This window comes from Pongo abelii, chromosome 2 (genome assembly GCF_028885655.2).
Source record: "Pongo abelii isolate AG06213 chromosome 2, NHGRI_mPonAbe1-v2.0_pri, whole genome shotgun sequence".
In the NCBI taxonomy this organism is placed as follows: domain Eukaryota; kingdom Metazoa; phylum Chordata; class Mammalia; order Primates; family Hominidae; genus Pongo; species Pongo abelii.
The window spans coordinates 164,640,515-164,665,502 of NC_085928.1; the positions used below are offsets into that span (position 1 = coordinate 164,640,515).

The 24,988-nt window shown below is 34.2% G+C and overlaps 1 long non-coding RNA gene across 2 annotated transcripts in view; it reads left to right on the top strand.

The window, feature by feature from the left end:
* Window positions 1-24,988, top strand: part of LOC112132764 (uncharacterized) — a 161,593-nt gene that overhangs the window by 89,124 nt on the left and 47,481 nt on the right. For both annotated transcript variants that reach the window (XR_008523983.2, XR_008523982.2), the window contains exon 3: window positions 24,254-24,308. This is a non-coding gene — a long non-coding RNA (uncharacterized LOC112132764). The remainder of the gene's footprint in view (window positions 1-24,253; window positions 24,309-24,988) is intronic.

Sequence of the window (24,988 nt, forward strand, 5' to 3'; positions counted from 1 at the left end):
TTAGGTGAATATGTATACATAAGCCTATACATGTTAATATGCGTAAGCTTATGAATAAGTGAAACAAATGACAGCAATGACACATAAGACAGGAGGAAAGAATTATGACTATTTTGTTTTTATACAGTACTCACACTACTCCTTAAATGGCATTGTGCCATTTGAAAGTGGACTTAGATTGGTTGTAAATGTATATTACAAACTCTAAAACAAGCACTAAAGAAATAAAATTTTTAAAAGACCTATACTTGATAACTAAGAAAACATAAAAAGTAGAATCATTCAAAATGCTCAATTAAAAGCACAAGAGGCCAAAAAAAAAAAAAAAGTACAGTAGACAAATATAGGAAGATAGAACAATGGCAGCAACAAATACAAAACACTAACAAATAGGATAAATATAAATCCAACTATATCAATGATCACTTTAAATTTCAGTGGTCTAAATACACCAATTAAAAGACAATGATTGGCCAGGTGCAGTGGCTTACGCCTGTAATCCCAACACTTTGGGAGGCCAAGAAGGGTAGATTACCTGAGGTCAGGAATTCAAGACCAGCCTGGACAACATGGTGAAACCTCGTCTCTACTAAAATACAAAAATTAGCTGGGCATGATAGCATGCTCCTGCAATCCCAGCTACTCTGGAAGCTGAGGCAGGGGAATTGCTTGAGCCCGGGAGACGGACATTGCAGTGAGCCAAGATCGCGCCACTGTACTCCAGCCTGAGCAACAGAGTGAGACTCCATCTCCAAAAAAAAAAAAAAGACAACGATCGTCAGAGTGAATCGAACAACACGATCCAACTGTGCGTTGTCTACAACTTTAAGCATTAAAACATGTATAAATTAAAAGTAAATGGAAGGTGAAAAACATACCATGCTACTACTAATCAACAGAAAACATAGCTATTATGTTTTATCAAGCTATATTAATATATTTTATTAATTTTAGACAGCACAGACTTCAAGCAAAGTTATAAGGGACAAAATGAGCATTATATAATGATAAAAGGGTCAATGCTTCTAGGAGGTATAACAATCCTTAAGGTATATACATCTAACTAAAGAGTGTCAAACTATGTGAAGCAAAACTGATAGAACTGAAAGAAGAAATAAACAAATGTGTTATTATACTTGGAGACAATAACATTCTTTATTAATTTAATTTAATTTAATAATGTTATTAATTTAATTTAATAATATTAATTTAATTTAATTTAATAACATTATTAATTTAATTAACAGAACTAGTAGGTAGAAAATCAGTAAGGAAGGACCTATTTGACCTCAACAGCATGATCAATCAATCAACATCTGTAGATAACTTCATCCAACAATAGCAGATTATGTATTTTCCTAAAGTTCACATGGAATATTCGGTAAGATACACCACTGTCTGGGTCATTGAAAGCACCTTAAGAAATTTTAAACAATACAACTGTAAATTGTCGTCTGTCCTGGGACCACAATGGAATTAAAGTAGAAAACAATAACAGAAAGATAGCTGGGAAATACATGCAGAATCCCATGTATTTACCAAAATACATACAGATTTTAAAAACCTTCCAAATAAAACAGCAATCAAAGAAGTGATCTAAAGAGAAGTGAAAAAATATTTTGAACTAAATTAAAATGATAATACAGTTTACCAAAATTTGTGGGATAGAGTGAAAGCTGTGCTTGCAGGGAAATTTACAGCACTGAATGCATATAATAGAAAAGAAGAAACATCTAAAAATCAATAATCTAAAAAGAGATGAAAGAGGACATTATATAATGATAGTGGAGTCAATTTAGTAAGAGGATACAACACTCGTAAATACATATACACCCCACACTGCAGCATCCAGATATATAAAGCAAATATTATTTGAACTAAACAGAGAGATGGGCCCCAGTAAAATAATAGCTAGGAGCTCCAACACACCACTTACAGCATTTAACAAATCATCAAGACAGAAAATCAACAAGGCAACATTGAACTTAATCTGCATTCTAGACCAAATGGACCTAAATATATATTAAGAGAATATTTCATTCAGTGGTGGAGAATAAACATTCTTCTCCTCAGTACATAGATCATTCTGAAAGATAGGCCATATGTTAGGTCACAAAACATGTCTTGAAATATTCAAAAAAATTGAAATCGTATCAAATATCTTCTCTGAACACAATGGAATAAAACTGGAAATCAACAGAAAGGGGAACTTTGGAAACTATATGAACACATGCAAATTAAAGAATATGATCTTTAATGATGAGTGGTTAAATAAAGAAATTAAGATGAAAGTTTAAAAACTTCTTGAAACAGAAATAGAAACACAACATAATAACACCCAGGGAATACAGCAAAAGCAGGACTAAGAGGAAAGTTTATAACAAAAGTGGCTATGTCAAAAAAGTAGAAAAATTTTAAATAAACAATCTAAAGATGGATCTTACAGAAGTAAAAAAGAGCAAACCAAACCCCAAATTAGTAGAAGCAAAGAAATAATAAAGATCAGAGCAGAAATAAATGAAATTAAAATAAAAAAGTACAAAGGATCAATGAAATAAAAAGTTGATTATTTGAAAAGATAAAATTGACAATATTTAGCCAGAATAATTAAAAAAAAAGAGAAGACCCAAATACATAAAATTAGAGATAGAAAAAGAGACATCACAACTGAAACCACAGAAATTCCAAGGATCGTTAGAGGCTACTATGAGCAACTACATACCCAATAAATTGGAAAACTTAAGAGAAATTGATAAATTCCTAGACACCTACAACCTATCAAGATTGAACCATGAAGAAATCCAAAACCTTAACAGACCAATAACAAGTAATGAGATTGAAGCCATAATAAAAAGTGTCTCAGCAAAGAAAACCCAGGACTTCATGGCTTCACTGCTGAATTTTGCCAAACACTTAAAGAAAAACCAATACCAATCCTACTCAAACTATTCTGAAAAGTAGAGGAAGAGGAATACTTCCAAACTCATTCTACAAGGCCAGTAATACCCACATAAAAAAAAACAGACAAAGGTACATCAAAAAAAGAAAACTACACGCTAATATCTCTAATGAACACTGATGCAAAAATCCCCAACAAAATACTAAAAAAGTGAATTTAACAACACATTAAAAAGGTCATTCATCCTGATCAAGTGGGATTTATTTCAGAAATGCAAGGGTGATTCAAAATATGCAAATCAATCAATGTGATACATTATGTGAACAGAATAAAGGACAAAACCAATATGATCATTTCAATTGATGCTGAAAAAACATTTGATAAAATTTAACGTCACTCCATGATGAAAACCCTCAAAAAGTTGAGTATAGAAGGAACATACCTTAAAACTTAAAGTATAATAATAATTAAAAAAAGGAAAGAAAGAAAAGAGGAAAAATATATCAAAATAAAAAAATGCAAAATCAGAATTAATAAATGCTTAAACATCAAAAAAAAAATAGAAGGAACATACCTCAACACAGTAAAAGCTACATATAACACACCCACAGCTAGAATCATACTGAATGAGGAAAAATTGAAAGTCTTTTCTCTAAGATCTGAAACAAGACAAGGATGCTAACTTTCACCATTGTTATTTTAGATAGTACTGGCAGTCCTAGACAGAGCAATCAGACAAAAGAGCAAAATATAGGGCAACCAAATCGGAATAGAAAAAGTCAGTTTCCAGATGATATAATCTTATATCTGGAAAATTCTAGACTCCACCAAAAGCTATTAAAACTGATTTTTTAAAAAATCAGTAAAGTGTGGAAACACAAAAATCAGTAGCATTTCTGTATGCCAACAGGAAACAATCTGAAAAAGAAATTAAAAAGTAATTCCGTGTACAATAGCTACAGATAAAATTAAATACCTAGGAATTAATTTCACCAAAGAATTGAAAGAGCTCTAAAATTGAAACTATAAAACATTGAAGCAAGAAATTGAACAGGACACAAAAAAATGTAAAGATACTTTATGTTCATGCATTGGAAGAATCAATATTGCTAAATGTTCATACTATCTAAAGCAATCTACAGATTCAATGCATTCTCTATCAAAATGCCAATTGCATTCTTCACAGGAAAGAAAAATCTTAAAATTTATATGGAACCACAAAAGACCCAGAATAGACAAGGGCATCCTGAGCAAAAATAACAAACCAACAGGAGTGACATTACCTGACTTTAAACTATGCTACAGAGATATAGTAACTAGAACAGCATGGTACTGGCATAAAAACAGACACATAGACCAAAGGAACAGAATAGAGAACACAGAAATAAATCCATACATCTGCAGTAAATTCATTTCAACAAGTGTCAATAATATACATTGGGGAAAACACAGTCTCTTCAATAAATGGTGCTAGGAAAACTGGTACACATGCAGAAGAATGAAACTAGACCCCTATTTCCCACCATGAACAAAAATCAAAACAAAATGCATTAAAGACTTAAATATAAGACATGAAATCATAAAAATGCTACAAAAAAACATTGGGGAAACTCTCCAGGACATTGGTCTAGGCAAAGTTTTTCTGAATATTAGTACCCCACAAGCACAAGCAACCAAAGCAAAAATGGACAAGTATGATCACATCAAGTTAAAAAGCTTCTGCACAGCAAATAAAACAATCAACAAAGTGAAGAAACAACTCACAGAATGAGAGAAAATATTTGCAAACTATACATCTGACAAGGGATTAATAACCAGAATATATAAGAAGTTCAAACAATTCAATAAGAAAAAAATTAATAATTCTATTAAAAAATGCACAAAAGATCTGAACAGACATTTCTCAAAAGAAGACATACAAATGGCAAACAGATATATGAAAAGATGCTCAACATCATTGATCATCAGAGAAATGCAATCAGAAGTACAATGACATATTATCTTACTCCAGCTTAAGTGGATTTTATCCTAAAGACAGGCAATAACAAATTTTGGTGAGAATGTGGAGAAAAGGGAACTCCCAAACACTGTTGGGACAAATGTAAATTAGTACACCCACTATGGAGTACAGTGTGGAGGTTCCTCCAAAAACTTAAAAATAGAACTACCATATGATCCATCAATCCCACTGCTAGGTATATACCCAAAAGAAAGGAAATCAATATATAGAAGAGATATCTGCACTTCCATGTTCATTATCAAACTACTCACAATAGCCAATATTTGGAAATAACAAGTGACAAATGTTACTTCTCACTTATTTGTGGGAGCTAGAAAAATTAAAACAATTGAACTCATGCAGCTAGAGAGTTTTATGATGGTTACCAGAGACTGGGAAGGGTAGTGGAGTCGGGGTGGGGTGGAGAGTGAAGATGGTTAATGGGAACGAAAATGTGGTTAGATGGAATGAATAAGATCTAGTATTTGATAGCACAACAGGGTGACTACAGTCAACAATAATTTATTATATATTTTGAAATAACAAATGAGTATAATTGGATTGTTTGTAACACAAAGAAAGGATAAATGCTTGATGTAGTAGATACCTAATTTACCATGATGTGATTATCACACATTGTATGACAAGTAATTGTATGGTTTGGAGCAATTTTCTTAATCTTGATTTCTAATTTTATTGTGTTGTGGTTTAAGAGAGTGGTCGTTACGATCTCAGTTATTTTGCACTTGCCAAAGATTGTTTCATGTCCAATTGTGTGGTCAGTTTTAGAGTACGTGCCATGTGGTGGTGAGAAGCATGTGTATTCTGTTGTTTTGGGATAGAGTTCTGTAGATATCTATCAGATTCATTTGATCCAGTGCTGATTTCAGGTTGTGGAAATCTTTGTTGATTTTCTGTCTTGATGATCTGTCTAATCATGTCAGTGGGGTGTTGAAGTCTCCCACTATTATTGTGTGGGAGTCTAAACTTCTTTGAAGGTCTCTAAGAGCTTGGTTTACAAATCAGGGTGCTCTTGTGTTGGGTGCATATATATTTAGAATAGTTGGGTCTTCTTGTTGAATTGAACCCTTTACCATTATGTAATGCCCTTCTTTGCCGTTTTTTGGTCCTTTTTGGTTTAAAGTCTGTTTTCTCTGCAATTAGGATTGCAACCCCTGCTTTTTACTGTTTTCCATTTTCCTAGTAGATTTTTTTCATCCCTTTATACCTAGGTGGTGAAATAATCGGTCTAATAATCTCCCATGACATAAATTTACCTATATAACAAACCTGCATATGTACCCCAGAACTTAAAAGTTTAAAAAATTATTTAAAAATTAGGAAATTTAAAAATATTAAATAAATAAATAATCCAAGCTTCCACCTTAGGTAACTAGAAATAAAATAACAAATTAGAGCCAAAGTTAGCCAAAGAAAATTAACAATAAAAATTAGAGCAGAACTCAATGAAACTGAAAACAGGAAATCAATAGAGAAAAATCAACAAAATCAAAAGTTGTTACTTTGAAAACATTAGTAAAACTTATAATCTTTTTTCCAGGCTTACAAAGAAAGAAAGAAAAGACACAAGATGCTAATGTCAGAAATGAAAGAGGGGAAATACTATAAACTTTAAAATCCTATGCACATTAAAATGATAATAAACAATATTATGACTAATTCTACACCCGCAAATTTGATAAACTAGATGAAGTAGACAAAAGCCTTAAAAGAATGACCAAAGACTCATAAAAGGAGAAATAGACAATCTGAATAGTTCTATATCTATTCTAGACATTAAACCAATAATTAATAACCTTCCAAAACAGAAAACAGAATGCTCAAAGAGGTTTACTGAAGAATTCTACCAAACACTTCAGAAGAAATTGTACTATTCTCTACAATCTCTTTCAGAGTATAGAAGCAGTGGGACTACTTCCTAACTCATTTTATGAGGCCAGCCTTACCTAATACCAAAAGTAAACAAAGATATTGCAGGAAGAGAAAACTACATACCAATATATTTTATGAATGTGGAAATAAAAATTCTGAATAAAATATTAGCAAATTGAATCCAACAATGTATAGAAACAATTATTGTTGTGCACCATATAATGACATTTTAATCAATGATGGATGATATAATATTATAATGCCACATCTTTACTGCACTTTTCTATGTTTAGATACAGAGATACTTATTGCATTGTAATTTCCTACAGTATCCAGGAAAGTAACATGTTGTATGAGTTTGTAGCCTAGGAACAATAGTCTATATTATATAGCCTAGGTGTAGTAAGCTGTACCATCTAAGTTTATGTAAGTACACTCTATGATGTTTGTAAAATGATGAAATCTCCTAATGATGCGTGTCTTAGAACATGTTCCCATCATTAAGTGATGCATAACCATATATGCCATGACCAAGTGGGCTTTATCCCAAGTATGCAGGGCTGATTCAACTTTTAAAAATTAATTATTATAATCAACAGTCTAAAAATTACATGATTATATCAGTAGATGAAGAAAAAGTATTTGACAAAATCCAACACCCATTCTTGATAAAAACTCTCACCCATTCATGGTAAAAACTAATAATAGAAAAGAATGTCCTCAATAAAGAACATCCACAGAAACCTACAGATAATATATTTAATGGTGAGAAACTTGAAACCTTATCACTAAGATCGAGAACAAGGTAAGACTGTTGCCTCTCACTACTGCTTTTCAACATCCTACTTGAAAGTACTAGCTACTGCAATATAACAAACCAAAAAGGAAATAAAAAGCATAGAGATTGAGAAAGAAGCAATAAAACTATCTTTGTTTACAAATGACTTGGTTGTCTACATAGAGAATCCAAAAAAATTGTCCCACCGCCCCCCCAAAAAAAGCCTCCTGAATCTAATAAGCAATTGTAGAAAGGTTGCAGGAAACAGAGTTTATATGCAAAAGTCAGATACTTTCCTGCATAACATTAAACAAGTCAAATTTCAAATTAAAACCAAATTATTTACATTAGCACCTCCAAAATTAAATACTTCAGTATAAAACTAGCACAATTGTACAAGATCTATATGAGAGAACCTACAAAACTCTGATGAAACGTATCAAATCAAAGAAGATTTAAATGGCAAAGAACATAGATAAAAATTTCAGTATTATCAAGATGTCAATTCTTCCAACTTGATCTATAAATTTAATGCAATTCCCATCACTATCCAACCAAGTTACTTTGTGGATATTGACAAATTGATCCTACAGTGTATATGAAGAAGCAAACCCAGAATACCACATAATATTAAAGAAGAAGAACAAAGTTGGAGGACAAACACTACCTGATCTCAAGACTTACTATAAAGCTACAGCAATCAAGACAGTGTGGTATTGGTGAAAGGAATAGGCAGATCAATGGAACAGAATGGAAGTCCCAAAAATAGACCCACATAAATATACCCAACTGATCTTTGACAAAAAAGCAAAGAAAATACAATGGAGCAAAGATTGTCTTTTCAACAAATGGTACTAGAAGAACTAAACATCCACATGGAAAAAGATAAATCTAGATACCAACATACATCCTTCACAAAAATTAAATCAAAATGAATCCTAGACCCAAATGTAAATATATATATATATATATTTTATATATATATAAAAAACTTCTGGAAGATAACATAGGAGAAAATCTAGATGACCTTGGGTGTAACAATGACTTTTTAAATATAACACAAGAAACACTATCCATGAAAGAAAGAATTGATAAGCTGAACTTCATTAAAATTAAAAATTTCTGCTCTGTGAAAGACAATATAAAGAGGATGGAAAGACAAACCACAGATTGGGAGAAAATATTTGCAAAACACACATCTGAATAAGAACTGTTATGCAAAATATACAAAGAACTCTTAAAACTCAACAATAAGAAAACACACAACCTGATTTAAAAATGGGTTAAAGACTTAAACAGACATATCAACAAGATTATACCAATGACAAATAAGCATATTAAAAGATTTTCTGCATCATGTCATCAGAGAAAAGCAAATTAAAACAATGAGATACCATTACTTGCATATTAGAATGGCCATAATCCAAAATACTGACAACAAGAAACACTGATGAGGATGTGGAGCAACAGAAACTTTTATTCATTGTTGGTAGGAATGCAAAATGGTACAGTTACTTGGAAGACAGTTTAGCAGTTTCTTACAAAACTAAACATATTCATACCATATTTTTCAGCAATTGCTCACTTGGTATTTATCCAAATGAGTTGAAAACATATCCAAACAAAAACACACACACAGATATTTATAGCAACTTTATTTACAATTATCAATACTTGGAAGCAACAAAGATGTCCCTCAGGAGATGAATGGATTAATAAACTGCAGTACTTCCAGACAACAGAATATTATTTGGTGTTAAAAAGAAACTATCAAGCCATGAAAAGGCATGGAGGAAATTTAAACACATATTGCTAAGTAAAATAAGTCAGTCTGAAAAGAAGGTAACATTAAACAGAAGGCAGAAAAATAAATAGGACGAGGAAGGAGACCAGTATGCCTGCATTTGAAAATTAATTTTAGAATAGTAAGACAATCAATTAAAATGATAAGATGAGCCTCAAACTCTACAAATCAGAGATTAGATTTAGTGTGGTAAGAATTAAGGAGATGCTATCAACTATAGAGCTGATGTTGACATTTTTAAAAACTTGTCTATTAGAATTTTTTACAAAGGAAAAATATTTGTTAAAACAAATGTAAAATAAAGACTTATTCAGACATACAAAATCTGAATTCATCACTAGCAGACTGCTTATTACAAAAAAATTTTAAGGAAGTTTATCAGCAGAAAAAAATGATACCAGATGAAAATGTGCATCTATATAAAGGAATAAAAAGCACTAGAAATGGTAATTATATAAGTAATTAGAAAAACTTTTGTATTAGTCTGTTCTCGCACTGCTATAAAGAAATATCTGAGACTGGGTAATTTATAAAGAAAAGAGATTTAATCAGCTCATGGTTCTGCAGGCTTCCTATAGGAAGCATGACTGGGGAGGCCTCAGGAAACTTCCAATCATGGTGGAAAGTGAAGGGGAAGCAAGCATGCCTTCACATCTCCAGAGCAGGAGGAAGAGAGCAAGGGGGGAGGTGCCACACACTTTTAAACAACCAGATCTCATGGGTATTCACTCACTATCATGAGAGCAACACCTATGGGGAAATCTGCCTCACTTGATCCAGTCACCTCCTACCAGGCTCCACCTCCAATAACAGAGATTACAATTTGACATGAAATTTTGGGAGGACACAGATCCAAACCATATTATTCTGCCCAACCCCTCCCAAATCTCATGTCCGCACATTTTGAAACACAATCATGCTTTCCCAACAGTCTTCCAAAGTCTTAACTCATTCCAGTATTAACTCAAAAGTCGAAAGTCAAGTCTCATCTGAGATAAGGCTAGTACCTCCCACCTATGAGCCTGTAAAATCAGAAACAAGTTAGTTGCTTTCAAGATACAAAGGGGGTATAGGCACTGGGTAAATACTCATTTTCCAAAATGGATAAATAAGCCAAAAGAAAGGAGCAACAGGCCCTGTGCAATTCCAAAACCCAGCAGGAAAGTCATTAAATCTTAATGCTCCAAAATAATCTCCTTTGACTCCATGTCCCAGATTCAGGGCATGCTGATTCAAGGGGTGGACTCCCAAGGCCTTGAGCAGCTCTGCACCATTGGGTCTGCAGGGCTGAGCCCTCATGTCTACTCTCAAGGGCTGGCATTTTGCCTGGGGTTTTTCCAGGCACTCAGTGCAGGCTGCAGGTGGATCTAGCATTCTGGGGTCTGAAAAAGGTGGTCCTCTTCTCACAGTTCTACTAGGCAGTGCCCAGTGGGGACTCTGTGTGGGGGCTCCAACCCCATATTTCCCCTCTGCACTGCCCTAGTAGAGGTTCTTCATGAGGGCTGTGCCTCCATAGCAGACTTCTGCCTGGACATTCAGGCTTTTTCATACATCTTCTGAAATCTAGACAGAGGCTACCAAGCCTCAACTCTTGCACTCTGCACACCTGCAGGTCCAGCACCATCTGGAAGCTACCAAGACTTATGGCTTGCACCCTCTGAAGCAGTGAGTAGCCCAAGTACCTGGGCCCCTTTGATCCATGGTTGGAGCCCCCAAGGATTCAGGGAGCGGCATCTCAAGGTTGTGCAGAGCAGTAGGGCCCTGGGCCTGGCCCACGAAACTATTTTGCCCTCCTGGGCCTGTGATGAGAGGGGCTCCCATGAAGGTCTCTGAAATGCCTTCAGGGTCTTTTTCCCATTGTCTTGGCTATTAGTACTTGCCTTCCTTTTAGTTATGCAAATTTATGCATCTGGCTTGAATTCCTTCCCTAGAAAATGAGATTTTCTTTTCTATCACATGGCTAGGCTGCAAATTTTCCAAATTTTTATCCTTTTCAAATATAAGTTTCAGTTTCAGATAATTTCTTTGCTTATGCATATGTGCACAAACTTTTAGAAGTAGCCAGGCTACATCTTGAATGTTTTCCTTCTTAGAAATTTATTCTGCCAGGTACCGTAAATAATCTCTCTCAAGTTTAAAGTTTCTTAGATCCCTAGAACAGGGATAAAGTGTAGCAAGAGTGACCATTACTCCATATCACAATAAGCCACCTTTACCTATTAAAGTGACCTTTACTCCAATTCCTCATTTCCATCTGAGACCTCCTCAGCCTGGACTTTACTGTCCCTATCACTATCAGCATTTTGGTCACAACCATTCAAGTCTTAGGAAGTTCCAAACATTCCCTCATCTACCTGTCTTCTTCTGAGCCCTCCAAACTGTTCTAACCTCTGCCCATTACCCAGTTCCAAAGCTGCTTCCACATTTTCAGGTGTCTTTATAGCAATGCCCCACCTCTTGGTACCAACTTTCTGTATTAGTTCATTCTCACCACTGCTATAAAGAAATACCTGAGACTGGGTAATTTATAATGAAAAGAGATTTAATTGGCTCACAGTTCTGCGGGCTGTACAAGAAGCATGGCTAAGGAGGCCTCAGGAAGCTTACAATCATGGTAGAAAGCGAAGGGGAAGCAGGCATGTCTTCACATGGCCAGAGCCAAAGGAAGAGAGCAAGGAGGGAGGTGCCACACACTTTTAAACCATCAAATCTAGCTAACACTCACTCATTATCACAAGAGCAGCACTGAGGGGGAAATCTGCTTTCATGATTCAAGCACCTCCCACCAGGCCCAACATCCAACACTGGGGATTACAAACTGACATGTGATTTGGTCAGGGATATAGACCCAAACTATATCAAATTTCTTGTTTTTTAAAATGTCTTTTAAAAACTGTTAAAAGAAAAAAAAAACAGTGTATCATAGGATCTTAGGATCTATAATATATGTAAAAGTAAAATATATGATAATAATATTACAAAGGCCAGGAGGGGAGACATGAAAGTATACTGACATGAGATTCTTATTATGTATATGCTGTGGTATATGTATAAGAAAAGCTGTGATAAGTTAAAAATTTATGCTTCAAAGTATACATAACACATACACATAACACATAAATACAACAGAGTTATAGTTAATAAACCAAAAAAGTAAATAAGATGAAATAATTTTTTAAAAAATCCAAAAGAAGCCAGAAAATACCATAAAGGGGAACTAAGAGCATATGGAGAAATTGAAAACAAGAATATGATAGACTCACATGCACCTATATCAGTAATTTCATTAATTATTAATTATCTAAGCACTCCAATTAAAAGGCAGAAGCTGTACTGAAAACAAACAAACAAACAAATGCTACCAAGAAGAAACCCACCTTAAATTAAAAAAAAACACACAAATAGGCTACATGTTAAAGGATGGAAAAAGATATATCATGCTACCATTAATCACTCATATTAATATTAGATAATACAGATTTTAGAGCAAAGAATATTACCAGGGATAAAAAGGGCCATTTTATAATGATAAAAGGTTCTGTTCATCAAATGGACATACAATTCTAAATGTTTTTACACCTAATAACAGAGTTTCAAATTACATGAAGGAAAAATTGATAAATCTGCAAAGAAAAATAGACAAATTCTCAGTTATAGCTGGAAATTTCAACATACCTCTCAACAGTTGATAGAAGAAATAGACAGAAAATCAGTAAGTATATTAAACCTTGAATAATACTACCAACCCAACTTGACCAACTAGAAAACTATTAGAATGATCCACCCAGAAACAACAAAATACGCATTGTTTTTCAAGTGCACAGTAAGGATTTACCAAGATAGACCATATTCATGGTGATAAAACAAGTCTTACAAAATTTAAAAGGTTTTATGGTATACAAAATATGTTGTATAGACGTAGTAGAATTAAACTAAAATCAATAAGAGATACCTGACAAATCCCAAATATTTGGAAATTAAATAACACTTCTAAATAACCCGTGTATCAAAGAAAGATTCTTTTATAAATCAGAAAATATTTTGAAGTGAATGAAAATGTGGAATGCAGTTAAAGCAGTATGTGAGAGGAAATTATAGTAGCAATGGCTATATTAGAAAAGAAAAAGAAGGCCTCAAATTAATAATCTTAGCCTCTACGTTTAAAAACTAAAAAAAAAGTAAATTAAACTTCAATTAAGCAAAAGTTGTCTATAAAAAATTTAATGCCAATGAACTTAACTTAGACTGGGGGGGTAAAAATCATCAAATGTCCACCAACCCTCACTTATGAATAGTGGGAATAGCCTACCATTTATTAAAACATTGAGTTTATAGTTTAAAATCTTCCTACAAAAATTCAGGCCCAAATAACTTCTTTAGGGAATCTTACCAAATATTTAAGAAAGAAATATCACCAATCCTAAACAAAGTCTCTGAAAAAAATGAAAAGCAAAGAATACTTCCCAGCACATTGTATGGTGCCAGCACTACACTAATACCCAAATCTGACAAAGACACTACAAGAAAACTGCAAGCTAATACCGCTCATGAACATATATGTGAAATTTCCAAACCATCTAAAATCTTAGCCTGTTTCTTTGATGGTCAGAAAGTGCCTGCACCTTATGGTCTCCCTTTATAATCACAATTGGTATATATACAAAATAACTGCATTTATGCATTCAGAATTTGTAGAGGGATACATTTTCTAGTTTTAAAGCCATTTTCTGTTAAACTTTTTAGTGAAGCTTAATAAACATAGAGAAAAGAGCCTATTTATAGAGCACAGCTCAATGAACTTTAATGCACTAAACACATCCGTATAACCAAACCAAACTCAAGTAACAAAACATCGGCAAAACCAGAAGCCCCTTTATGAAGCCTTCTTGTCACTACCTGCTCCCTCTAATAGTATCAATTTTTCTGACTTCTGACAGCAAAGATTGATTTGAAGGCATTTAATTTTATCAGTCAGCTTTTTTAAATGTTTATTCTGCTTGACATTCATCTAAAATTAGTGTGTAAATATTTTTGAATGATCACCCATTTTATTAAAACATATTTTGTACATATCCCCTGCTATTTATTTATAAATTACACAAATGTCAGGTTTTAAAAACTTGAATTATTATTTCCTAGCACAATATATACCTGAGGCATGGTTCATTAATAATATAAATCTATTTTTCAAATGGATTTTCAGATAGTTACAGTTTTATAACAGATTTCGTAACAGATTTCTCATATGTAATTCAATAATTTTTTTTATTGGAATGTAGTTATGAAGTCTCTTGAGGCTTATTTGTGCTGAATTTTAACATAATCTCAACTTGAGTTTTTATATGAATCTTTAGACCACTTGTCTGTTTTGTGAGGATGAATGTAGTTAAAAACTGATTAATATTTTCTCTAAGTCTATATACCTAAGCACACATAAATGGCAATACATCCCAGATTTCTAAGGGACAGCAAATAAGTGATGGCTCCACTCTCATTCCTTCATGGGGGTGTATTAGTCAGAGTTCTTCAGAGAAATAGAAACAATAGGCTATCTCTCTCTCTCTCTTTGCATATATATAGATATATAGTATGTATATATAATCATATATATATTATTCATATATCATATATATGATTCATATATCATATATATCATGTATATATATATGAATCTATATATATATATATAGAAAGAGAGAGAGAGGTATTTTAAAGAATTGGCTCACACAATTGTGGGGCTTGGTAAATTCAAAATCTGCAAGGTGGAGGTTCTGTCAGGCTGAAGATCCAGGGGAGAGCTGCAGCGTGAATCTGAAGGCAATGTGCTGGCAGAATTCATTCTTCCTCTGAGAAAGGTCAGTCTCTGTTCTATTAAGGCCTTTGACTGGTTGGATGAGGCCTATCCACACTATGGTATGTAATCTGCTTTAATCAAAATCCACCAATTTAAGTGTTAATCTCATCCAAAAAAACACCTTCGTGGAAACATCCAGAATAATGTTTGATGGATTGCCTGGTGCCTTGGCTCAACCAAGTTTACGTGTAAAATTACCCATCATAGGTTAGAGCTCATCCTTCTGATAGGATGGCCTCCACATCCTCACATATTGACCAAATAAGGGCTCCTAGGCCAATCCATGTTTCAAAATGTAATAAAGTAAAACATCTTATTTGTTTAACATGAAACGTGATACATAATGAATATATGGAAATAACAGTATAAATATTTTTAAATGCAAATAAAAGATGTAATATTGTCTTCTAGCCACAACGGATTGTCCTTTAGTATCTTCCAGTGTTTTCCTTCTAAAAGATGCCAGGATTTTTAGAAAGCACTACTGCTGAAAGTGAATAAGGTTTGTCTTAGTCTATATAATTTAATAAAATCAAATATTTGGTATTGATTGTATTATAATTTCAAATAGTGTTTTTCTATTCAATTATTTTATTCATCTTAACTTGGCCATTACCTAAGCTTTACTTTAAACTTCCTTAGAACGAAGAGCTTAATCACACAATGATCTGGAAATTCATTTAACTCATGGGAAACTAAATTGTCTATGAAATATAAATGCATCCTTTTATAACATATACAATACCCTATTGTTTAAGTATTTCATGTGTTGTATTTCCTAAATAAAGATTTTATTGGGCAAATGGACATTTTTGGGGCTCTGTATTTTAGGTAAGCAAGAATCTGCTGTTTAAATAACAAGAGGAAATGCATCTACCTCAGACAATTGAAGTTTAGCAAACTCAGTTGCATTTTTATTAGGATTTCATTGTGAGAAATAGCTGATATCGTTACTTGCTTTGTCCTCCTTGGTGATTCAGTTTCACCTTTGTATATTCAATAGTGGAGAAACGCTGTAGCCTGGACCATAATTTTAATTTACATTTGGTCTCCTAGAATTTCATTAAAATAGTTTTGTTTGACATCCGAAGTCTATGTAAGTCCCAGTTTATATTCCCCCTCAGCTGAATAATTACAAGTCACCACATTTCCATAATCTTTGCCAACATTTTTTCCTTTCACTGGTAGTGGAAAGTAGTCTTTGTTCTGATTGTCTTTGTTTGCCAAGGGCATTTATTACCAAGACTTGGTAAAGGCTCTGATTGGACCACATTTTCTTCAGCTGGTTCCACTCATGCTCCCAGCCTTGACCAGTGTAGTTGGTTTGTTTGCCTAAATTCAGAGTTGTTGTTTTTTCTCTCATTATATGCTTTCATGATCTGGAAAGTTTTAGAAAATAATTTCTTAAGTTAACTATGAGATCTTCTGAAAACTCAAAGTGTAGCCAAAATAATTTCACTTATTGAAAAACCAAATAACATATGTTAAAAGCTCAGTCTTTCGACCCTTGGGATAGACATGTGGTTTTGAGTCCTGGCTCCACAACTTATTAACCTCTCTTTGCCCTTGTTGCCTGGTCTTACAAATGGGAGAATTATTAGTATCCTAATTTAAAAGGTTGCTGTGGATAATGCCTTACACATTATAAGTGGTGTTTGTTACACATGTGCTAGATACACTCTGTCTTTGGAGTAAGTAGTTCAGTAAATTAAACCACTTAGCTATGTACTAAGCTCTCCAGCAGGCTAGTTGATTTAGTCAATGGAATGTTGCAATCTTCATACAGTTAGATAATTCCTTTATGTTCAATGGATTTAAATTTAGAAGCATTAAGTTTAGTGATTCTCCTGGGAGTAAATATTAATCATGAACCTAGGTATCTTTAAGTTATAGGCAAAATGATAGCTCACTCTTAAAAGTCATTAATTCAAGGTTGGGTGTGGTGGCAATTGCCTATAGTCCCAGCTATTTGGGAGGCTCACTTGAGACCAGGAGTTTGAGGCTGCAGTGTGCTGTGATTATTGTACCTCTGAATAGCCACTGCATCCCAACCTGGACAACAAAGCGAGACCCCATCCCTGAAAAAATAAAATAAAAGATTGTAAAGACAGCTCATGTTATTAGGATACAGTTTATAATCTGTGATTGCAATTACAGTCAGCCAGACCTTGCCTAAGCATTCTCAAGCTCAGTCACAGTTTTCATATTCTCATCACTTCTATGGAATTAAATGCCTTGTTAATAATATATGTGTTGGGTTTGATTGTCTTTTAAAATATATTTTAAAAGATTACAATATAACTGAGCATTAACACAAAAAAGTTATTGTATTTGCAATAAAGCGTGGAAACAGAACATTGAGTATGCATTTGATACTGAAGAAGCAGATACTTGTTTTTGAAAAGATAATCACGATTTCATTTTTTCTTGCAAAGCAACTATCAAGTGCTCTGTGGAACCTAAGAAAGGACAGTACTTACAGGCATGAAAAGTTACGATATAGTTTGCTCCTAAAATACACGTAACTGCCCCTAGACACTTTTTAGTAAGGCCAGTAATTTGGGGAGAAAAATCTGCAACTAACGTTCAAGAAATCTTTAAAGAAATGCCATCTTCTCAGCTCTGGGGCAATATTGTGTAGAAAACACAGACACTAACAACTCTAAGCTGAAAAGTGAGTCAGAAGCATTGGACTCAGATTGTAAAGAAGTTTAGGAAATGTCTTCTTCATTAATTTATTGCATTAACGTTTTCCTTTTATACCCACATAAGACTGATATGAAATTCTTTAAAGTTATGTTAAGTCCAAAATTGTGTTTACTTTACTAAAAGAGCTCTTTCAGTAAATATAAGATTTTAAAAACTAAGTGATATATAGGCCTTGTGGATGGCTTAATTGGTAGCATTGTTTTCTTCTTTTGTATTAGTATACAAAGATTATAGCACATGTTAAATTGATGAAATCATATTTGGTGAAATATAATAAGCATAAGTAACAGTATAAGCCTATCTGTGGTAAAGGACCTAGTTTCAATTTTCAATTCGTCACAGGTATTTTGTAAAGTACAAGAAAAATGAAATTTAAAAGATATAAAAATATAATAAGCTAATTCTTCAAATTATTAGATATAACGAATGTAAAATTACTTTGTCAAATTGCTCTAAAATTTTCTAGGTGCTCACTCTCACTTTCTGAACTTATCTTGCCCCAGATCAGTAACAATCCATGGATCAGCAGTTTGTGGGCCACACTCTGTCACTGATCTGTGCTGCTATTGAAGTGATAACACTGAATATCAGATATTCTCAGGAATGGCTGGTGAAGTTCAGAAAAAGATAAACCTTAGGTTTTCTTTCTTATACACATCAACATAATGTTTTATGTTTGTATAGAACTTTGCAGTTTATGAAATACTTGCACCAATAAAGCCTTCCAGCCAAGTTGTCTGGATAAGTTGACTCAACACAATATTGCCCCAGAGCTGAGAAGATAGCATTTCTTTAAAGATTTCTTGAACATCGAGTATGTTTCTTTGATGCATACTCTCCACTCTAAACACATATATAGGTTGATAACAGAGAGACCAAAAAGACATAGCCCATCTCAAAAACAAGATCAGCATTTTTCTTGGACAGAAATGCCAAGCAAAAGCAGGGGCAAAACTCAAGGTAGACAATAGCAGTCAGGAGCTTAGCCCTTGTCAGTTAAAGACCAGAGAATGCTCCATGCAAAAGGCAACAGAAATACTCATTTCTCAAAGCTGGAGACTGGAATGAGGCTCCTGCTCTCATGAAAGGAGGAAGACAAAAACTGCTTCTAACTCAAGTGTGTAAGAAGCTGTGAGCCAGGAGGCAAGAGGGCAAAGACACCATTTTATGATTAGGTGCTGGGGCATAAGCATACCTTGGGCAGGTTCCAGATTGGAACACCAATATCTACAGGTGTCAAAGGGGTTTTTTTGTCCATTGCTCCAGGGGTTTCCCCTCAAATGCCCTGAGAGAACCTGGGTGTGTAGAATGATTCCTATTGCACAAATGAGAAAATTAAAGCTCAAAGAGTTTACCTAGGAGCATGCAGGACTAATGCCCAGCTTACTGTGCTACCTCAAAAACACAATCTGAGTTGTGTAGTCAGAGTTAATGGAATTGATAGTAGAAAACTTATTCTTTCCTTGAAAATTGTTGTTGTTGTTGTTTGTTTGTTTGAGACAGAGTCTCGCTGTGTCACCCAAGCTGATGTGCAGTGGCACGAACTCAGCTCATTGCAACCTCTGTCTCCTGGTTTCAAGCAATTCTTGTGCCTCAGCCTCCCAAGTAGCTGAAATTACAGGCACACACCACCCCACCTGGCTAATTTTGTATTTTTAGTAGAGATGGGGTAGGAGGTGGGGTTCACCATTTTGGACAGGCTGGTCTTGAACTCTTGACCTCATGTGGTCTGCCTGCCTTGGCCTCCCAAAGTGCTGGGGGTTACAGGCATGAGCCACTGCAAATGGCTGAAAATTCAGGTATTTTTAAATTACAACTGAATAGATGTTATAATTTGTGGCTTTTATAATCATTTTCCCAAAGAATATCAGTTTTTATGATAAAATTTCAACAATAGGTGGAGTAAATAAATTTTTATCTCTTACAAGTTAGTATATTGGTTTCTACATGGTAGTATCAAACTCCAAGATACCAGCATTTTCCTCCAAAAGGTAGAGAGGGTCTTCATATTTTATTAGATGGGGAGAAGCCACTGACAACATGATCTACAGCCTGGACAATAATTTTCAAAAGGTTGAGAAAACAATTGAGAAATATATGCCAGCATACATCCTGGAATTTTCAAAATAGTCCCAATTGCATATAACCTTATTTCTTCTACTTACCTTTTCTTAACAGATTATGGATATGTGATTTAATTTCAATGGCTTTGTAAGATGCACTATATAAATCAAGGCAAACAAGTAGAAAAAAACTTTCATCAAATATCTTAACTTGATTTTTTTTATTCAGAAGCTCTAGGCTACATTTGAGAGAGGTCCCTGAAACCAAGCAAAGTACCAGTCAACAGGCATGTGGATTCAGCTTGAACAGATACGGAAATTAGTACAGGAAGCACAGTCATAATAGCGAGCATGAGTAATCTCATAAACTAAAGCCACCCTCACCTTGCCCCAGTTTCTTCAAAAAAAAAATTCCCTCTGAATTTACTTACTCCTCTGCTTACTCCTAGCATCTGCCCATTTGTCTGATGACAAATAATAAAAATTTGGTTCTCTAGTCTCATCCTTCTTTATCCCCACCAACTGCTAAGTTCATCCAAGTAACACAGTACCGTATCTCTTATATGAGATATCTCTTATATGAGATATCTCTTATAAGAGATACGGTACTGTGTTTCTCGAAATTATGTGTAGGATTTTGTTAGAACTTATAGAAGATGTGGTTATGCTTTTTAATTTAAAAAGTAAATATAGGATTTTTCTTTATTCTTGTTCAATGCTTCCTTCTCATTCTGACATTAAAAGTCATATTATACAGTCAAACATTTGGAGTGTTTAGATGTACACATTTCTTGCATACATTTATATTTTACATAGTCTTATACATCACTTGACATATATTTCCTAGTTTTCACTTTGAGGATAAGTCGTCATCATTTTCATGCATACAGTGGAAGGAAATGAGCACATCTTGCTTTCTTGCACAGTGGATCAGACACGCCCTTAACCCTGAAATCCATTAGGGAAAGGATTCCACAGATATTAGCTCACTTAAAAATAGTTCATGCTTTAGGACAGTTTGTTTCTTTCAAGGTTATAAGACTGGATAAATAATGTAGAGACTTTTGAAATGTTGAGTTTACATCTTAGCAATTAACAGTATTCAAAAATAAACCATAAAAGCTTGTAATTTATATATTTGGCAAAGCACTTATAAATTGAGGTTTGCTTTTTTCTTCTTAATCCCAGAATGGGAATTTTCTATCTGATTTAAGAAGTAGGAAATTTTTTTTTTCTTTTTTTCCTCTACCTGTGTAGAGGAACTTCCAGAGTTTTGGTGTGTGGAGCCCATTTTCAAATAACATCTGCCAATTGTTCTTATAGATCAGATTATTTTAAGAAAAAGAAAGAAAGAAAAAGGATTAGGCTGGTTATGACACTAGCTTGTGACCAAAAATAATGGCTGAAATTAATGTGTTTCTAACTGTTTAAGCACCTAAGTGATATTTAAAATCTCTCCCCGTGTGTAAGAGAAACTTGCCAAAACTCGCTCAGTGCTAGTTCATTCCTGATTTAAAATACTCCATGCTTGCAGAAATTATCCAGCTCCAAATAAGCTATTAATTGCAGTACACAGATACTTATTTATAGTTTTGTGGTTGGCATATATGTCTGGGTTCGGGACTCCCACTGCTTTGAAAAACACTTAGCAATGTCTGCCAACTGACATTCATAGATATATCATTATCTATTATTTCCCAGGTTTGAAAGAGAAACTAAAAAAATCTTTGTCAGACCTTTTACCTAATTTTTTTAAAATTCAGAAGCTCTAGGTTATATCTGAGGAAGAGCCCCTAATTCATATATGGGAGTTAATGAATTAAGGCATTTATTTGATAAGCACTATTAAATACCTCATACGTCATACAGTATTTTGGGTGCTGGTGATAAGACTAAGACATGATTCATACCCCCAAAGAGTATAAACAGTTTAAATGGAAGAGAAGGCTACATAAACAAGTAAGTGGAATGAAGCTTTATAGGTGCTGTGATGGAAGTATTCATGGAGTATGATGAGTTCATAAAGGAAGGAGTCATTGCCAACTGGGTGAGGCCATGGGAAATCAGGATGTTAATCAATGGAGAAGGTGGGGCTTGAATTAAGTCTGGAGAATGTACTCTTATTCATCAGGAAGTAAAGGTGGTGTGAGTCTACAAAGAAGAGTCATGGCACAGTTATATGGTTCATTTGGAGAACTCTGGATATTTCATTGTGACATGAATGTAAGATACAGTAAGAACTGGGTTCAGTTAGATATGAAGCTGAAGAGAAAAGCATAAACCAAAGTAGAGATGATCTTGTGTTCCAGCGCAGGTGTTTAAATAAAACCTTACCAATAAAAGGCAACCTTTGAAAAATTCTGAAAGGGTAAAATCTAAAAGGGTAAGGACATCAGATTTGAAATTTAGAGCTAAAAGTCTGGGAGCAGTGTGAGAACAAACTGGAAGGGGTTAGATAAGAATCAGCGACCATATAACAAGAGGCTATGAAAAAGATGGTGAAAATCTAAATAAAGGCAGCAGTGATTGGGAGCAGGAGGAGACACAAAGGAGAGATATTAAGGAGGCAGAATCCAAATAGCTTGATCACAGATGAAATGAATCTTTGAATGGATAGATCAATGTTTTGCTTATCCATTCTCTATGGCCCATTATTATCAATACAATTAATTTCCAAAACACCTGAATTTGAAAATGAATGGCCATGGGGAAAGGTAATCTTTCTGTCATTTAACAACCACATATTTTATAGCCCAGGCACTTAGTCTGGTCCTCAGCACTGAACCAGGGCCAGGAATGTCTTTGCTGTGTCAGGTATTAACCTCTTAGTTGTTGAATAATCAATTACTTTTGCACCATTCTAAAAGCATGCCTGAGAGAGATTTACCCCATTTCTAAACAAGCCAATAACCACATAAATTCATAGACATCCTCTTCTATGCATCACCAAACACCCTACCAGCTCAAGATTTGGTGAGAAAGAGAAAGGTTAAGAGCTGAGAGATCTAGGTTGGCATTCTGATTCTGCCCTTTGGTATTGTATGACCTCAGGCAAATACTTAACATTTCTGAACTTTATTATTTTCCTTCATAAAATGGAACTAATAGCGTTTATCCTACTTCCTCCCAGGGATAAAGGGTGGATCAAGTAACATAATATATACAAAAGATCTTTGTAAATTGTGATGCTCTCTCTGTAAAAGGTGGTTATTGTTATAATACGAATGCTGTAACCTGAGTTTCCCTAAGCATCTTCAAACTGTGGAAGCCTTAATGACATTGGAATGACATTAATTTAAGTTGCAGTAGATAGTCTTTGTTCCCACCTGCTCTGTCAAGATCTCAGCCCCTGCAACATTCTCCTGATGACTTGCCAGAGCTCTTAAAGCAGTCCAGCCTTCAATCTTAGTGACACATCTTCTGCTGAGCACCACTATCTTGTAGGGCATGGCAGTTGCTTCTTCTGATTCCATTGACCACCTTCCTGGGGCAATGCAGTCATCTCCATCTGGACAGATCACTACTTCCAGTGTGTCCTCGCAGCTACTGCATTGCCCCACCAGGCATTATGGCTGAACACCATAGCCACATTCTGCTGGAAATTTTCTTTGGCCCTCCAACAAGTGTCTAGAGCAGTGATTCTCAACACCTGCTGTACACTAACTTCTCCTGGGAGGATTTTTAAAAATATAAATGCCTAGACCCTGCTCTTGCCATACTTTTGGAAACCAAATCCTGAGGTTAGAGCCTGGGCATCAGTATTTTTTAAAACATACAGGTGATTCTGATGCACACTGAGTGTTGAGGGCCACCCTGTGGGATGCGGAAGTACCTCTCTCTCCCCTGTCATGTGTCCTCTGGTAAAGAGGCCACAAAAACTGTGCTGCATTTGCCCCTGGCTTAAAGAGGTTCTCTGGAGCCTTGAAAAAAATAGAGTGAAAGAAATAGCTACATGAATTTTTTCTTCATATTCAAATATGTAGTGATAGTATATAGTTGGCCCTCTGTATACATGGGTTTCTTATGCATGAATTCAACCAACCTCAGATAAAAAATATTTGGAAAAAAAAAATAAAAAGTAATATAAATTTTAAAATACAACATTAAAACTATTTATATAGCATTTACATTGTATTAGTTATTTTAAGTAATCTAGAGATGATCTAAAGTGTACAGGATGTGCCTGGGTTATTTGAAAATACTATGCCATTTTAAATAAGGGACTTGAGCATTCATGGATTTCGGTATCTGCAGGGGTTCCAGAACCAGTCTCTCACAAACACCAAGGAATGACTGTATACTCCTTCAGGTATGAGAAAATGCTGTTTCATTTTTATACTCTTATGTTATTTTAAGTGTGTATTTTATAATGTAGTACATAAATAAGTCAAGTGTATATAATTGTACATGCTCAAAATAGTACTTACAGGGATGTGGGGTCAAAAATTTATACAAGACTCTTTTCCTTCTAGCATTTATGACATTCTATAGTTTCTTACTTAAAATTGGCAATTTTTTCTCATCTAAAGAAACCCTACAACTCATTCAATAAATTATCTCATATATAGACAGTTAAAAACTCATAAAGAGGTTGAAATTTCTAATACTAAGGTACTAGTAAAAGCCATAAGTTGAAAGGGGATTTTTTTTTTTTTGGCAGATTGGTCTCCTGATTCCCAGAGTTTTTTTCAAATATTTAAATATTATGTGTTTAAATACTAAATATTAGTGTACATTGATGGAAAAACAAAGAAAATTTTGTCTGTGAATAACAATAACACAGTACACTTTAAAATTACAGAAAGAGACTTTCTCACATGTTTCTAATCTGACAGTAAAATAACAATCTGTGTTTTAGCCAGGTGGAAGGAGTCAACCGTAATACTTTTCTTCTTTCAGGATAATTTTGTAAATAACATGCTCCTTAATTAAGCAGCATCAAAATGCACATCTAAGTGACTTATCTCTACTATATTTCTGAGGGATTGA